We start from the raw sequence: 18,973 nt of genomic DNA on the forward strand, positions 1-18,973 counted from the left end.
GAAGCAGGTGATTCTGTAAGAACCTCAGCTTTCATATTAAAAAATAAGTAAGTTTTTAGCCCTCATGGTCACAGAGAAAAGCTTGAAAACATGACTCATGTGCAACTTAAAGGCTCAGAAACTAGGATGCACATAAAAAGAACCCAAGGCTTATTTTTTTTTTTTTAAATCTCATGATTTTTGGGTATCCTGACTCATGATTGTTGAATGTCAGGGTAGGTGGTACTGCAAACATACAACCTAAAGGGAATGAGCTGATTAAAACTGATTATTCTTTCAAATCAGGGATGGAGCCTGCCGTTGTATTGTGTTTCTCAGCTACACATCAACACATGCATACCACTGTGGCAGGAAAGTGCCTTTTTTGCCATTTCCAGAGCCTCATCCCAGACAGCCTAGGGAAGAGGAGTACTATGTCCCTTCCTCCATCCTTTTGGTGAGGCTGTCGTCACAGCCCTATGACATTGTTATCTTAATATCAGTGGAGTTAGCAGCAGCGAGCTGAATATGAATCATGCTGCTAAATGAGGAATGTTGCAATTGCTAATCACACTGGGGGAGTCAACACCGAGGAGCTGGGCAGGCCTCCAAAGCACCCAGGGACACTAATCTACACTGTGGATTAATAGCCTGCAAAAGAGCACTGTAGAAAACCAAAGCTATTTTGGAGTTAGGGAAGGAAAGGGATCGAAAAGTACTAATTTCCCATAGGAGGAGGTGGACATTTGCCACTCTTTAAACCCCAAAATAGAGACATTGATTTGTTTTTTGCTTCAGCCATTGCTACACATTTTGTTTTGGGCTGAGATCTTGCTTGGCATGAGCTCCAGTTTATGATATCTGAGATCATAGCCAAGGTTTTATGGCTACCTGTTTGTGTTCTGTAACCCACCCAGTATACATTACGTCATGCATGGTGTGATCAATTGCTTCTGTAATGTGCCTTTAACCACCTGCTCTGCTCTCTGCCCATTATTCTTTCTTTGCCGAGACCATTTCTAGGATTCCAAATCTCTGAGCAGCTTCAAACAGCCGTCATTTAAAAAACAAAAGCAAACCAGAGAAATGTTTCAGAATTGCACCTTAGAATTACAGTGGCCTGCGAGGGGCTGTGTTCTGTATTGAACCAGTGACAGATTTGCAGTGTGACATCTTGCAATCTGTCAGGGCTTCCCCTTTCTAGCAATAGAAGGCTTTTGGGTTTAGCGTTGTTAGCCTGTGAGGTAACAAGCCTTAAAATGACAAGATTGCTATACAGTGAACAGTGATGTTAGCTCATTTAGAGAGACCTCAAACATGGATATTTCTTCTCTCCCTACAAGCCTATTGTTTTTGTGGTTTGTTTATTTCTATGACAATATCACCCAGTCAGGCCCCATTGTGCAAATATGGTCCCTGTCCCCAAAGAGCCTGTTCTTCTGGACTACTGGCACTGGCTTTACAGGCAGAAACTAACCAAGTATAAGAACAGGGACATTTAAAAAAAATTCTAATACATCTGTAACACAATAAGAAAAGGAGTACTTGTGGCACCTTAGAGACTAACCAATTTATTTGAGCATAAGCTTTCGTGAGCTACAGTTCACTTCATCTTCCCACTTTATGCATCCAGTGAAGTGAGCTGTAACTCACGAAAGCTTATGCTCAAATAAATTGGTTAGTCTCTAAGGTGCCACAAGTACTCCTTTTCTTTTTGCGAATACAGACTAACATGGCTGTTACTCTGAAATCTGTAACACAGTGTTCTTTAAAACATATGGCATGCACAGGATACATGAAGGTCTGATACAAAGGTTACATTCACACTCAGGTGGATGTGGGATCTTGTCAATCTGGAGCAATTCAGCCGTCACAAGCTCGCTGTCGTAAAATCTTTATACCGTACCAAACGATCTTGCAGTCTCTCTACATGCAATCCTTTGGAGAGTGCAATAATATTAATTATGGCATCACAAGAGGATTGACCATCACACGATATTCCATTATATCACTCCCAGTATGAAAATCCCAGCTACCATACAGTCCTGAGCCCAATTTTTATTTCAAGAGAAAAGGGCTATTGCTGGCTTGACCCAGTGAGTGGCAATGCAAATTGATTATGTCAGCATTAACTAATGATGCTGGAGGCCAGTACAATGACTATTTGATTGGGGGTTTGGCATTATTAGTCTTGTTACTAATTATGTAAATGTGAGAGCAGTATTAGTGCTAATATTAACCATCAAAATAAAATGGAATTGTACTCATAAATCTCCTAAACTGATGAGGAATTTATGAAGGATCACGACCATCATCCACGGAAAGGAAAAGAACGGAGAAGGTTGGGGGTTTTGAGGGTGGGAATGGAGGGTAGTTATTGGAGGACAAGGATAATATTTTGTTCTCAATCCTGCGAGGTAGGGGTTGAGGTTTGGTTGATGTCCAGATCAGATGTTCTAAGATGACCTTCACACATTTTTTGGAATTGAATATTTTCTCAGCAAGGATAGTTTCTGACTATTTGCTACCAATAAACAAAATAGCCCTCTCTCCTTCTTATATATTAAAGTTACTGCTAGGAAGGAACATCATCTAGCGGTTAGAGAAATGGTGGTGGAGATTTTGCATTTCAGCAGTTGCTGTGATCGGATCTCAAAGGACTAAAGCGAGACTGAATGTGGCTTAGCTGATGGGCAGCCGTTCACTTTGTGGCTGGCTCTCACTCTGTGTTTGAGGGGGAGGATTATGGGTTGATCAATGATGACAATAATAACTCTATTTATAATGCCTTAAATGAAGTGCATAATAATTTAATTTGTGTGTCCACTAATACTATCTACTGCAGGATTTGTTCTTAATTATATCACTATAAATGTAGTTTTAGGCATATTAATGAGCTCCAAATCCTGCTACTTGGCAGACCCATGTAAATGTTACTTTTACTTATGTTCTTATTTGGGAGAAGAACCTTTTTGTTTGGTTAACCTCGTCCCTCCTGGGAGTGGAAGATGCTCCTTGTATTTATTAGTTCACTGGCCAGAATATAGCTTCTGAATTTTCCCCCTAAGAAACAATCTTTCCTCCCTTCTGACCCAGAAATTACTGGGAGACAATTTCTTGGAAATTACCCATGGATCAGTTTGATTGATAGCTTTTTAAAACCAGACTGTTCGTTTAGAATGTTTCCAGTGTCCCGCTGGGGCTGGAGAAGGGATGCTGCATCTCTGGGAGCCTCTAATGAATTCACTAATGACCTGATTTTCATGGAGGATGACCACCTACAGCTCCCATTGGCTTCCACAGAAGTTGTGGTTATATAGCACCTCAGAAAATACGTCCACAAGAGTTGATATTAAAGTAAGGATTAGCAGCTTTAATGAATGCGCCCAACATTGCTTGTGATCCACCTAAAAATGCTTTAGCTTCCCAAATAGCCTGTCCTGAGCATGCAGAGCTATTTCTCCAATCTCCCCACACCACAATTAAAATTGTTTCTTTTAGGGAAACCGCACTTGTTTTGTTGTGCTTAGACAGTGCTAAAAAAGAGTAGTGGAAGGAATATAGAACCTCATGCTTCAGGGTTTAAGCCCATCCCTAACAGAGAGAGAGCAGGCTGAGACCTTGTTGAGCGGCAGGTTGTGCCACATCTGCCGACCCTGGTGTTCTTGAACCTTCCTCTGAGGCTTCTGTTGCTGGGCCACTGTCAGAGACAGGATACTGGACTAGATGAACCACAGGTCTGATTCAGCATGGCAATTCCTATGTTCCTGGGGAGGACTGGAGGAGATGATGGGGGATACCTTAACCTACTCTAGTCTACATCCCAGATGTCATCCAAAGTTTATAGGCAGGTAGACTATTCGCAGGGATCATTAGGTATGATCTTGGGCAAGTTGCTTCACCTCTTTACAGTTCAGTTTCCATCTCTGAAAATGGGGATAGTTCTCCTTACCTTACCTGCTTCCCAAGGGTCGAATGTGAGATCTAATGCATTAATGCTTAGAAGAAAAGTGCTAATGCAAATACTTATTAACATGAGGGAATGTAAAGATTCTTTCTCGTGGAATGGTCAGATATTTACCATTACCCAAAGACATTATGTTCATTCTGCATTAGCTATTTCTAATTGTTGAAATGAAGCCAAGTTTTGTGTGTGTGTGCATGCGTGAGAGTGTGTTTTGAGGAGTCACGCCTTCTTCTGAGCCGATGATGACTCTTTTGCCCGAGGAGCATTTGAAATCTGCCAGAATGTATGTATAGTTGAAAAACGAAATTGAAAACCTTATAAAGGAGCTGCTGCCCCTGTGAGTTATTAGCTTTCATAAGGCATCGGAGAGGAGACATGCCTGCCCACACTTTCCAAGGGAACTATGGACTGGTTGTGGCTACAGAAATCATTCTCCCTTGTCCCCTGAAATGCTCCCCTTGGGTTGGAAGAAGCTTTGGTATACACACCAGTGCTTTCATGCCTCCAAGTGACCTGGCTGCTTTATAGCTGTCCCTCCTTCAAGAGAAACTGGAGCTGCTGAGACATAAGAGTGGGGAAGGTTTGTAACCCTCTCTGTGGCTGTGCGAACAAATGAATAAAATTAACAGGGTCTTGAAGATCATTAAAAAGTCCTCAAGAAGGAGAAGATGGAAAGAGGAGCTCAGGATAGAGGAGGAGGTGGAAACCCAAAGATCTTGTGAGCCAGGTGGCTTATGCAGTCTACACCTCTGTGTTGGTGGTAAGGAAAAAATGTTACTGATCTTACTGATTAATGGGAGATATGCATCTATATTTAAAGTCAATCTCTGATACTATAGGAAGACACTCCTAAAACCAGGCATCACTGTTAAGTTTTTCCAGAGCTTAAAAGTGTTGGAGGGAGTAGTGTTTAGAGCATAGGACAGGGAGCTAGAAACGCTGGGTCTTCTCCTCATTTCTGCTCTCAACTCTTTGTGATCTTGAGCAAGTCATTTTACACATGCGTGAAATTGGTATAATAATCCTTGTCTCTTACAGGATGCATTCTGAGAACTAAAACAAGTTTGTAAAGCTCCTTGAGACTTTTAGTTGAAAAGTATTGGGGTTATAAAAAGTATCTAAGTCCTGTGCTTCCATATTCAGAAAAATGTGTAGGAAACAATGTGGAATGAGCAAAATGGGGGGTTGCAAATTCTCCTTGGTCATTTTATTTGCAAAGCCCAAGGTTGATTTGGACTCCAGTGCCATTTTATCTGTCCCTCTACGCTTGCATAACCTTTCATAGGAGGGTGTTAATCAGAAAAATGGTTCTGGTTTTGTTCCACTACTTTAAAAAAAGGCAATTGGGACAATGATGCATAGAAAATATGGAATTCACCGGCACCTTCCCAGTGTATCTGTCTTTCCATCTATTCCCCAAAAGTGCAGGAGAGGATGATCCCAGAAGCTGCTGGACTTGGTTATTAAATGCAGCTTTTCTTTGTTTCATATAGAAAGCCTCAAAGGGATCTTAACTACTCATATGGAACAGTTGAAACTGTAGTGGTGTTTGATTTATGTCATCATTCCTTTCATATTTGACAGTATAGTTACGATAGTACAGGTGCAATTTTTCCACTCTTTATGGACTCTCTCTTTCCCTCTCTAATCTATGTATTTCTTTATCTATCTAACTCTATCCAGCTACTTTTATGGTCCCTCATGGACATGATTCTCAGTGTCCCTGTGAGGTTGGACTGTATTATGTGACTTGCCAAAGGTCACGTACACAGTGTGTGGCAGAGCTGGGAATTGAACCCAGTGTCTGCTGTGTCCCAGTCCACTGTCTTGATGTGAACCCCTGGCATTTATCTCGCTCCCTCCCTCTTTGCATTTATGTACAAATATTTCATACTAAAATTTACATTAAAAGAATAGGTCACATGACTAACACATTGAAAGTCCGTAAATAGCAAGGTTAAGGCTGCATGCACAACCCAGACTCTGTCACCTTATGTTTCTGCTATGTAATGCCATCTTTAATTTTGTCACATGAATTCTCAAAAAATACATTGCAATCATATTATACAGTCTTTCTCTAGAAGTTTGGGTCAGATCCAGCACACTTTATCACATGTCCCTCAACTCCCCTTAACCCTTTTGATCTTCCAAGACCTACAAGGACTGAGTCAGCCAAGGGTTCCTGTGCAATTTTTACCTCTGTCCCACTGCAGCTTCATTGTATCTTTCAATATGCAGTGCATGTGCACCCTTCCTTAACTGGACACTGTACAAATCTGGCCAAAGAAAACGAAGGCCAAAATATTCTGCACAGCTGCAAAATGTGATTTTCAAAGGCTCAGAATGCAGTCAAATCAAAATCATCAGCTCACCAGGATGATTAAAAGCCTGTTGCAGATTTTTTAAAAGTGTATTTCTCCCCACTCTCCCTCTTTGCTCAAAAATAGCTCAACATTTAACTGGAAACTTATGAGCAACAGAAAACAGGAAGGTTCATGGAAAATCTCATCCAAACCTAGCTTTGGTGGTAGCTGTAGCTAACTTTAGCTGCCACTTCCACTCTTACATGCATTTCGTTCTATATTTATAGGAGATGAGCTTCCACTGAAAAAATCACATCCAAACTTTCTAAATGATTGAGAGTGGTCAGATCTGAGTTTCAGTTTATTCCTATATTTAATATGCATGCTTCTAAGCATTCACTTGGCTATTTGGTTGGTGGCTTGTAAGATCCCATCATTCTGAGGGCTTTTAAATGCAATGCATTTAAATTGAGCAATGAAACCTGGAAGTAATGGCCCACCCTTATGGTAACCCCTTAGATTGAATGTGAAGGGGGTGGATGGACTATGTGTGGACTGCTTAGATGCAGTGGGTGTACAGAGACATTTGGCTTTGGTGCTTTGAGCTGGTCCGTTATAGAACGTTGTTGCCAGTCACGAGGGGGTTTCAAAACAGGCTATGCTGGTAGTTTTGTTTTTGATTTTTCAATGGGAGCTAGGCAGTGGGTCAGAACAGCCTGCCACCATCTCTAGTATGGAAATGATAGAGATGAATTGCTGCAAAGTCATCTGTTAAAGCAAAAGCCGAGAAAATTTGAGCATTCTTGCAGTCATGTTCTCTGAAGATGGTGATTCTAACCAATTGTATCTCAAAACTAAAATGAAAAGAAAGGCAATAAATTATCTTGCAGTCCGGAGTGAAAAGATAAGACAGCATTTTCCATTGTTTGTATAATGGAGGTGCCTCTTTTGCTTCTGCCTCTCTCTCTCTCTCTCTCTCTCTGATACCTTGCCAGCATTTAAATATTGCCTTTGTTATTAAAAAAGACATATATGGTAGTATAATGCCTTAAACAGATTAGCATGACATTTATATAACTGTCAATCCCCAAGGTGCTCTGCATTCATATAGATTCTTTAGAAGCAATGCACAGAAAGCAGAAATGTCATCGACTGGCCCAAGATTGGTAAGAAGTATTCCAGCAGACAATAAAGACAAGTTGCAATGAGATGGTGATTTGTTCAGTTGAATTAGGTCTGAAGGAAGAGCAGGGGACTCTTGGATGTCTGAGAGGTGCTCTTTGATAGGCTGAGGATGGGGAAGAAAGAGAAGGGAAATAACAGTAAGACATGGCAGTGGCATTTGGATAATCTGTGATCTTACTTTTAGTCTTTTAATTGGCCTGTCATTTTTCCTTGTCTCATACGTTTTCATAAAATCTCTCCCTGCCTCCCCTTTCTTCTTGCAGTTCCTCTGATTTCCCCACTGACATTCCCTCTTGTTTTTTTTTCAATTTTCCTTTCAAAGAAATGCAAGTTGACCAGCTTTGCAGTGTTTGTAAACAGCGGGAGACTGAGCGGTAGAGGAGGGGGCCACTTGGAAGAATTCAGCTGATTCTTTGTAGGGTGTTGCCTGATCTATTGATTGTGTGTTACTTACACTGATTACTTGAGAATTCCCAGTTAACACTCTGAGGTTTGGTAGTGTCTAGTCTGCAGATCTGGCCCAGAGTTACTGGAATTATTATTCATTTGGAAACCCTGATGTTCACAGTTGCAACACTCACACTTAGGAAAAAGCATCTGAATTTGCAATAGTTTGATTAACACCAGGTGTAAACACACAAACGCTCCAACCCAAACAAGTGAGTAGCAGTAATGTAATATTAATTTAACATCCAACATCATGTCATACACATACTCACGCCATCCTTGGGGAGACCTAGAGGTAATGAGAAAGGTAGTGATCCATGAGGGTGATAGCCTATCCCTGGGATGCCAAAGGATCCCAATAATCAAGGTTTCAATGGCCTAGGGGTCTGGTGGCTGCCATGAATATTCATAAGAATATCTGGCCTCCTTTGTCCATACCTAACTTCCTCACCCTAACAATGCTGGGTTAGTATACTAACTACAGGTTAGTACATTAATTTTCTCAAACGTATTAACATATACATCAATTGGTTGCTGCAGCAATCTTGCAGTTGAACATCTCCTGATGTTCCTATCCTAAAATACCGTACTGGCATCAACTGATTTCTTGCAGTTACCTGTCAGCATATTCATTCATTACAGCAATACGTCTTATGATATCCTGTGACTTAAGGTCACTGCTGGTTAACTTATGCTAAAAATTGTAGGCCTCACATCCTTATGCTGAGTGCTTAAGCTAATATCTTACAGGCTTGGACCTGTAGGTCTCTTGAATTACTGCCTTATACCTTTAATTTATATCTTGTATACCCATATTTTATACCTACAGACTAAAGGGGGAGGGGAAATCTAGTTTGTGGGGACTGTCCCTCACACAAAATTATTTATATTCTACTGTGGTTTTCTTTATACGAGATTTGGGGTCTAAATCAAAACCCTGCATCCAAACAATCCTGGATTTTGGAGGGAGTTGAGATCTACATCTGATCTGAACTCTGTTGCTCAGACCCCTCTCTACATTGAAATGCTTTGAATTTCTGTCACTTCCCAATAGAGTATCAGGTCTCTTAGAAGTATCAGAGATAGGTAGGTAGATCTTCACCTTCCATGTTGAAAAATTGTCTTTAGGTTCAGAGGAACATTGCACAGCCTTTCAAATCATCCCAGGAAATATTCCTGCGCTCCCATAGCTAAGTCTAACCATGCTGTCAGTGGCAGGTCACTTCGGCCTTACAAAAGAAATCCCCAAGACACATAATTAAAACTGAGCTGTCTTCATAAATCCACTCACATTGCTCCTAATATTTGCTCTCCCATGGCTTTGAAGTTGGTGTGTTCGCTGTTTGAAAAGGTGTGGGGATCCCACTGAGACATTCTGTCTTTGACAGATAGGAAAGCATGATCATTGTGGTAATAGCTTGTATTTGCATAGCGGAACACACCTTTGGTCCTGATCAATCCCAAACTATGGGTAGAATTTTCAGAGGGGCTCAACACCCACAAGTGGGGCCAGATGTTCAAAAGATCTCAACTCCCATTTAGGCACCTAAAATAAATGACCTTCAAAAGAGCTCACAACATTGGGTGCATGTTGATTGCTGAGCTCTCTCAAATCTGTCCAGAAGTGTCACATTGACAGTGGCTGGGTGCTTCACCTTGTTTGAAAAGCTAATCCCAGTTGTAGGTGCAGATCAAAACCAGCCCTTTGACATGCCTGTAGAAATGAACTGGGAGCCAGTGCAGACTGAGCCCAGGTATCATGTTCCCTGCAAGGAGACTATTAAGCAAGTAGGTAGACACGTGTTCTGCACCAGCTGAAGTTTCCATGTGGTCTCAGGTGTAGCCCCATATAGAGCAGGATGCAGTGATCAGGGGGCAGGGGGAGACAAAAACATGGATCATTGTTGTGAGGTCTGGATTTGATAAGAAAGGCTCGATCTCTTTTTTCATGTGGGGGCAGGTGGTCAATTTTGGCTACTTGTGTTTTCATCCCCATGTAGCAGCTGGGGATGTTCCTGTCCCCAAAGGTAGCATGCTTTCTACTGAGGGGCAGACATCAGCTATGACATCTCTTCCAGATGCTTCCCTGGTGCCAGCCTCTGCCTTGACTGGGTTGAACTTCAGCCAACAAACTCTCATCGGAGCCCCAGTCTTGGCTGGACGGTGGGGAAGGAAAGAAATAGCACCTTCTGGATCCGATGAAATAGAGACATAGAGCTGAGTATTGTCAGCACATTAATGGCAGTGCAGCCCAAACAGCTACAGTTCCTCATCCAGCACTGATCAGGAGAAGTGATAGACACAAATCCTGCAGTACCCTACACTAGAGAACCTGTGGGGCATAAGAGCAGTTGCCTTACAGGACCTCTGGTTCCCCACAAAGAGAGAAGAACAGAGCCACTCAACCAAGTTTGCATTCACCTGACTTTTGTTTTTATTACAACAATTTGGCTTGTGACAGACAATTTACTGTCCTGCCTGGTTCTCTCCTCTGTTTGTATCTCACACGTCTCTTTGCGCTGCAGTAGATAACTGGGAAGCTGATGGTTTTGTTTCAAGGAATAAATCAAGTCTTTAGGAAAGGAGATTTGTTCCTTCCTACATCTCTCTTATTTGAACAAGTATCGTTCCCTATATAGCCGGTTCTCCTCCCCTCAATAAGTAAAGAAGTTCTTGTTGTTTGGACAAAAATGGCAGTAATAATAACTTGTATATAGATGGTGTCTTTTAATTGGAGAACCTCAGAATGCTTGCTAATGATATAGGTGTTATTAGTTTTCCCATTTTACGATTTCCCTATCTGTAAAAGAGGTTGCACAAGAGGTTAAGTGACATGACCAAGATCACACATCAAGTAAGTGCCAGAGCTGGGAGTGGAAAGGAGGTCTCCCTGATTCCTTGCCCCTGCTCTAATGATTGGATCATGCTGCCTGCTTTGTTTCTTATAGTCCTGCCCCCACCTTCATCCCTTCCAACATGTAGTAAGAATAATAAATGTCTGGTGTTGTCCTAGCTGTACACAAGGAGAATTACACATAGTAGGGACAAGTTTGAATGGGGGAGGAGGGGTCTGAACCCACACAAGCTTGAAAATTCCAGATAGAGCCAAACTATTTGAGGATGAAATTCCATTTCACTATTCCGTTTCTTTAAGGCCAGCTTGGAGACGAGGATGGGCAGAAGTTTCAGTGATAGCTCATTATGCCCTCCTGTAATGGGCACCCCATGCTGAGCATAGACAGAAGGGGGAGCAGAGCCTCTCCTGTTTACAAAAAGAAAAGGAGTACTTGTGGCACCTTAGAGACTAACAAATTTTGCTGTTTACAGACATGCAGCTTGACCACACCCCCACGCTGCTGATAACTGCCAATCATGGAGTTGGGCACCCACAGCTGCAGTCAACAGAAGAAACCAGGCCTGCTATAAAGGAGAGAGAATACAGAGTGAGAGGGAGGGCAGAAAGGTGTGGGGCAGCAAAGGTGCAACACCCCTGCACCAGGCTGCCTCTGCAAATGCATCCAAGTGACTGAAGGAGATGATTGACTCATTTAGAGGTGAAGGTCCAAGAACTGCTCTGTCTGTGGGCAAACTAAGGCGGGGGCGGGAGTCAGAAGCAGCAGCGACCCATCGAAAGACCCCACCAGGAGCTGGTGACACCTCCCAAAACCCTTCAGACCTTAGCTGTTGAGCAGTGCTGTAGTGCAGGAAGGAGGGTATGTGAGAGTGATATCTGAGAGCACTGCTGAGACTGGAATGCAGTGGCTAAAAAGGTGCAGCCTGCAGACATTGTGGTGAGGTTAAGAGGTAACAGGAAAGGAGATCTAAATGAGGATCTGGCAGCTGAGAGAACGGTCCCGAGAGTGGTAGCGGAGACATGACTTGCAGAGTGAGGCAAAGCCCAAGAAAGAGAAGGCTGTTGTGTGGGTCAGAAAAGGAGAGTCAGTGCTATGGAGGCAGAGGAGACACACGCAGAGAATGGGGGTGGAAAAAGGGTCCTTAAGGAGGGAAAGCAGGACAAGAAGCCAAATATCCTGTATCCAGCGTTGGAGGGCATGCTGTCAGCTGGAGGATTTTTTACAGTTATATTTATGTGCTTATGTCACAAGATGTTTTATAGAGCTAGAAAGAGTTGCCTTTTTCTACCTTTCAGAGTGATTTCCCTTGTGGAGGCTTGTTGAAAGAGAAAACTATATTTTCTATACAAATCCTGAAGCTCTTTCAAAGCCCCAAACATCTGTTTCCTTTCCTCTCTAACAGGGTCAGAGAGTTAGGTTATTAACGGCCCCCCTCAGGGGACCACTTCTCCCTTGTTTGTAACTGTCATTGTTTCAAAAGGACAATTGCTAGTACATACTGGAGATTTGAAAGTGAAAACTAACAGCTGACTGTGATCTCTGCAGCCTCTAAGAAAGAAGAGTCAGGACTGGTCTACACTATAGGGTGGGTGGGGGGATTGATCTAAGTTACACAACTTCAGCTACGTGAATAACATAACTGAAGTTGACCTACTTATAAGATCGGTGTCTTCACTGCGGTGTGTCGACAGGAAACACTCTCCCGTTGATTCCCCTTGCGCTTTTCGTTGAGGTGGAGTACTGGAGTCAACATTAGAGCGATCGGCAGTTGATTTATTGTGTCTATCCTAGACACAATAAATCGACCCCCGCTAGACTGATCACTGCCCGTCAATCCAGCTCGTAGTGTAGACAAGCCATGTACAAACATGGCTTTTGATAAAATAAAATCAGCCCGTTGTAACAGAGGACAAATTTCACTGTGAAAACATTCTCAGTTTCAATATTTCCAGTCATTAAAATCCTCTTCAGCTGGAATCCTGTCTGGTGCTAGAAATGAATTAGCTGATAACGTCCTCCGTAGAATAAAGACAAGTGTTTTTATGGCTTTTCTGAAGGCTAACATTTGCCAGAAAGTAACAGGCTAATCCTTTAAATTGCACTGTTTTTAACTTGATAAATACGCTTCTCACTCTATTAAATCTTCCAAAAATTTTCTATATGCATCTTTCTTACCTTTATACAACCTGAAAAGCTAGAGATGGGCCCAAATCTAAATCAGGGCTCCAAACAGCTCTGAATTGGGGAATAGTTTGGATCAGTGCCTAGATCTGTATCCAGCCTCTTCGTCTCAGACTCATCTCTAACAAAGCAGGGGGACTGGATGGTGAAGAGAATCAGCAAAGGCCTAGGAAGCCTTTCACATGTAGGTTGCTGATGTGAATGATGAGCAGGCTAGTAATAATTTGCAGACGTTATCTGATGGCTGTTCAGTGGAAGTATGTGAAATGGATTTGGTGGCCTCTGTCCAGTGCCCTTTGCAACTGGCACTAATTGGACCCTGTGTTAGCCTCAATAGAGGCCAGTGACCAAGTAGGCCTGGAGACTAAACTGGTTAAATGCCTTGGAACTACAGCAGTGGGTGCTATGGAAACCCAAAAGGAAACAGACAGAACTACAGCACCCTCTCACCTTTACAGGTGGTCCTTCCAGTGGACTGAGCAGAGTGGGGGAAGCTTGTTTGTACTGTACATGCCCTGTGTGTAAACAGAAGACTTCAGTCTCCAGAGCTGCTGCTTCAGCAGCTTTTTTACCTGCCTGAAATTCCCTTGAAGAAAAAAACGAAACAAAACAAAAAGCCACCAGGTGGAAATAAAAGTTAGTTTTAAAAGCTGCAAACGAGTAACCTTGCTGTAATCAATACGGAATCCCATCAGCACTGTGTAATGTTATTGACTCAAAAGCAAAAAAGCAGTTTTTTCCTTCTTGTTTCCTTGGTGACAGGACCTGTCCATTAACAAGGGAAAACCAATAGCAGAAAGTGCTGATTTCTGGATCTCTGTCTGTAAAGTGTAGGTCTTTACACTGATGTTTTAGAACAAATATAAAGTAAGTTAAAGACCGAACCCCAGCCTGTTCTGGAATGAGGGCTAAGCCTGACATTGTTAGTCACAGAATCGGAGTGGAGCAATTACTATGTGAGGTGGTAGGCACTTTGGGATCATTTTGGATAAAAGGCACTGTGTGAATATAAAATGCATTATGGAGATAAAAGCAGGTAAGTTGTGAGTAGATGTTTAATATGGGATTTTTAATATGGGATGAAAACACGTAAACCACCTCATGAGGACAGCGGGGGCAGAGGGAGGCCCATGATGAGTAGTTTTCAAAAATCCCAACCTTAAATGAGATATTGTTGTTATAAATGGGGGGGAGAAGGGGAAGTCTTGTTATGGGTTGATTTAAAACCCCATTGAGATTGATAGGTGTGAATTCACCAGTCAGTTAGCATAACTATAAGCATAAGCCCCCACCAAAGACAACAGGTATGTGAGAACCCACCAAGGAGCTCTTGGCTGAGTGTTGCTTCGGGTACCAGGGTGTGAGTATGGGAAGAGAGATCACACAAAATGAGAACAGAAAAGAACCAAGAGAGGGAAGGAGAGGCAAAAAAGCCCAACAGGAACCTGTGAGCACAGTGTGACCCTGGAAGAAGCAAGAGAGAGCGAGCTTTTGAATCTGGTGTTGGCAAAAGAGGCTTGGGGTCTGTAAGCTAAGAAACTGCTTCTTTTGTTCTTGGTTCCTTCTGCATTCAGAGACACAGGACTTGGTACATTCCTTGTAAATAAACAAGATTACATTAAAGAAAGTGACTATCACCAATATCCATTCCCAACAGGAACACCCCAGGGCCCCAAAGTAGCAGCGTGGGTCGAAAAGGAGCAATATTATCCATTTGTAATGATACCATTGTAACTCTATAGTCCTGGTTTAGACGAGGCTCTTAGATGGCCAACCACCTAAATGCTCCCAGAATTAATCACCCTCACTATTACAAATTTGGAAATTAATCTCTCTGTAACTCAGTCTTCCATCTGTAAAATGGGGATAGTAGAACTTCCTTTCTCCCGCTCTCTGTCTTGTTTAGATGGTAAGCTCTTTGGGACAGACTGCTGCTTACTGTGTGTTTGTACAAAGTCCAGCAAAATGAGCCTTTGATCCAGGCGATACCACAAAACTACCAAAATTTGTGCCTCAATTCTACATCTGCAGTTAATTGTGATAGGCAAATCAGGCCCTTTATGTATGGGAAAACATTTAAAATAAGGTGGAGAAATAATTTGTATTTAGACAGGAAGGATGGTCTCATAATTAAGGCGCTGATCTGGAACTGGTTTCTATTCCCAGCTCTGCTACAGGCTCTCTCTGTGAACTTCAGGCAACTCTCTTAAGGACAGATTCTCTGCCAGAGTACATTGGCACAGCTCCACTGGAGACAACATGCCAGTAATACCATCAGAGAATGTAGGTCTTAGATTCAGTCATAGATTTTAAAGGTCAGAAGGGGTCATAAAATCCTCTTGTCTGACTTCTGTATAGGCCATATCATTTCATCCAGTTGTCCCTTTACTAGGCCCAATAACTTGTGTTCAGCTACAGCATCTCTTCCAGAAGGTATCCAGTCTTGATTTGGAGACATCCAATCACTTCCATCACAATCCAGCATTTCCACTGGTAGTTTGTTCCAACGATTAATCACCCTCACGATTACAAATTTGTAAATTAGTCTCTCTGTAACTCAGTCCTCCATCTGTAAAATGGTGATAGTTGTACTTCCTTTTGCCCACTCTTGGGAGAGTCTTGTTTCGATAGTAAGCTCTTTGGGATAGACTGTTGCTTACTGTGTGTTTGTACAAAGTCCAGCAAAATGAGCCTTTGATCCAAGTGATACAATAAAACTACCAATAGTTTTAGTTTTGACTCATCACCAAGATTTCCTCACTTTGTTGATATGGGTTCATAACAACACAACTTGGCTCCTTTAGTTTTTTGCCTAAAAATGAAATAGCAATAAAACCAAGGCTACCAGCCTTTATTGGTATTAATCTACCAATTTAATAACTATCTAATAAGAAAGGGGAGGGGGGAGTACGGGTTGCTTGCTACAGCCATCAGGGCATATCTCACCAAATCAATTCCCTGCCATTGCAGGGGCCTCCGGCATTGGTGCAACTTGGTCCCTCCTGTTCTCTGCCTGTGGCACATAATAGTTTCATCTCCTGAAGGCTGCAAATACTTTAGTCTCATTCAGATTTTTGGGCTGAACAGAGTGGTAACTGGGTGGGGTTTACTGTCCTATAATGTGCAGGAGGGTAAGACTAGATGATCTGTGGGTCCCTTCTGACCGTAAAGTCTCTGACTCTGTGATATGGACACCGTTTGGTTTTTTGGGTATCATGTCTGAACTGAAGTGGTCTAATTTAGAAAGTAAGGTGTCTTGTGGCAGTGACCATGCCTTTCCTGTTATCCGGTACAAGGCTGAGAAGACTGATGATGCTCCCTTAGTAATAGTTAGACTATGTATTATCATTTAACTTATAATAATCACAATAAGACACAGCAGAGTGTGATTGTACTGGGTAATGAGGACCTGCTTATGAGGTAAACAGCCTTTGGCCTACTAACTTATCTAGACATGTTGCTAAGTAATTGCTTCATTGAGGTTACACGAATGTAAAATCCAAGAAGAAGGCTATTGGGGGTAATATATGACCACAAACTGGGGACGCATCCATACTCAGGATTAGCAATAGAAGACTTTCTTTCTCCTAAGTAAATAGGCAGTGAAGAGAAGACTATTGAAGATGAGAATATTGATTGAATGTTGAAGATAAGCATATACATGGAGATAAGAATATTTCAGTGTCTTGCTTCAGGAGGCTCAGCTGCCTTCTTGGAAAGTCCAAGGCCTTGTCCATAGATTCTTAGATTGAACAAACAAGGTGTACCATTTAATTATTAATGAAGAAAAATTTCAGCATTTCCCACTCTCAGCAAAATCAAGTATGTTCTTTGGCTCAGTTCAGGCAACAATGTTCTGCCCACAAGGCCATATTCCTCCCATTGCAGAACACATGCAACCATAGGTGCCGACTTCCCCTCTGCCCTTAACCTACCCCTATTCCACCCCTTCCCCAAAGTCTCTGCCCCACCCTGCTTTTTCCCACCCCATCCCCAACCCCATTCCACTCCTTTCCCCCAAGTCCCCGCCCCTGCCCTGCCTCTTCTCTGCCTCCTCCCCTGAGCGCGCCACATCCCCGCTCCTCCCCCTCCCTCCCAGAAAGTCCTAAGCACTGCCAAACAGCTGTTAGGTGGCTGGCGGGGGCAGGAAGCGCTGGGAGGGAGGAGGAGGAGCGGGGCCGCTGTGCACGGGGTGGGAAGGAGAAGGAGGCGAGATGGGGGGAGCTGGGCTGCTGGTGGGTATGGAGCACCCACGGAGTTGGCGCCTATGCATGCAACAACTCCTGGGTTATTACCCTCTTGTAAAGCATATCTCTTTATGACTCAGTTTCATCTCTTATGATATAGGTTCCTGCTATTAGGGACTGTGATGATTTATATTATTTGTATTCTGGTAGTACCTAACAGCCCCAATCATGGACCGGGGTTCCATTGTGTTAGGAGCTGTACAAATGCAGAACAAAAAGATGGTCCCTGTTCCAAAGAGAATACAATCTAAGTTTGGCCAATAATGCCAACATGACTCCAAAGCCACGCTGGAGCAATGCAAGGAAAGAAATGAAGTGTGAGCATACATAATAAATATTTGCATCCGTCGTGGTGCTTTGCCAATTGATTAAATCATTATTACATAACTAGTAGCTGAAAGCCTGTGCTGACATATACATATTGCAGTTGGGCCAAGTAATCCACCAGCCGTGCGGTCTCCCTCGTACAACCAATGAAATTGTTACATGCAAATTAGCTGCAGAGTATGGGTTTAGGTTGAGTAAACTCTGGTATCAGGAGGTAGCCGTGTTAGTCTGTATCCACAAAAACAACAACCAGTCCGGTGGCACCTTAGAGACTAACAAATTTATTTGGGCATAAGCTTTTGTGGGTAAAAACCCCACTTCTTCAGATGCATGGAGCCTTGTCGTAAACTCATGCTATTTATTCAAAAGTCTTTTGTCTAGTGGTCCCTTGAGAATCCAGATTGGATCTCTGAATTGTCCTCCTGTCACAGGTGATAGATAAAAGTTCCCCCCTTCAGGGCAAAGATTCAAAAGCTGAGTCCAGAGGTGCGGGGTGGGGGGGTGGGGTTTGCAATCTCCTTCTCCCCAGTACTTCCTTGGAGTTCCACTTCACACACATTGTTACAAAAGACCAACCGCGTCTGGTACATTGTTTAACAGCGTCTTTGAAGTTCCCATTATTTCCCAGAGATTGCATTAATCCTTCCTTCTCCTAAAGAAGTTCCACACAATCCCACAATAGCGCACAAACATTTTCATTTTCAATACAATGGACTCCAAAGGTATAAAACGTAATTCCATAGGGTTCACCCAGGATATTGTCATATCTGTCATTTCCTCTTCTGTGGGTGTAGGGTCTGAGCCAAATCTTTAAGGGTCCTGTCCTCTGGCTTGAGTTCCACAAAAGATTACACAAAATCTCACAGACCAGATGATCACACAGTCTTTCTGCCATTATGTTTGGACATCTTGGGGAGACTGCAGGGAAGATTTCAACAGCACAGAACCTGCAACCAAAACTTAAGTCGCAGTTCCTCCTTGAGTCTTATCCCTGAATTCTAGTCTAAAGCTAATCTGGAGCTGAATGCCCCCTTCATTGGCCCACCCCAATATTTTGTTGTTGAAGATTGTCTGTGTGCAAATCATGTTCATCATTTTTAAACTGTGAGTGTGCTACTCATAAAGGTCTGGACTGATAACTTGAACAGGGCATAGTATTCACAGTGAAAACCACAGAATGACTGGATTCATTACTAGAGACTGGGGTATTCTGCTAAAGTGTCTGTTGCTTCTTCCTCTCCCACTCTTCAGTGGAGGGACAGTATGTGAAAAGTTCTTTCTTAAACTCAGGAAGAGGACTGAGTATAATAACCAGCACAAAGCCTGCTGTGAAACATGGTTTTTGCACTTCCAAAAATTTCTGGGAAGCCAGTGAATATGGAAAGATGCGCAAACCAGGTGTAGTGTTAATCAGGTAGGTCTAAGTGAATGAGAACAAGAGTAGCTTTTAAGGTAATGAGGGTGAAGGTTAAACAAAATATG

At 42.6% G+C, this 18,973-nt stretch overlaps 1 protein-coding gene and 1 long non-coding RNA gene across 3 annotated transcripts in view; one reads left to right on the forward strand and one right to left on the reverse strand.

The window, feature by feature from the left end:
• Positions 1-18,973, forward strand: part of GRIP2 (glutamate receptor interacting protein 2) — a 482,998-nt gene that overhangs the window by 237,490 nt on the left and 226,535 nt on the right. The gene's annotated exons all lie outside the window — the stretch shown is intronic.
• Positions 7,246-12,496, reverse strand: LOC140915240 (uncharacterized). The gene is made up of 2 exons (XR_012160109.1): positions 12,391-12,496; positions 7,246-7,537 (listed from the first exon to the last, which is right to left on the reverse strand). It is a non-coding gene; the product is annotated as an uncharacterized LOC140915240 (long non-coding RNA).

Source organism: Lepidochelys kempii, chromosome 7, assembly GCF_965140285.1.
Source record: "Lepidochelys kempii isolate rLepKem1 chromosome 7, rLepKem1.hap1, whole genome shotgun sequence".
In the NCBI taxonomy this organism is placed as follows: Eukaryota; Metazoa; Chordata; order Testudines; family Cheloniidae; genus Lepidochelys; species Lepidochelys kempii.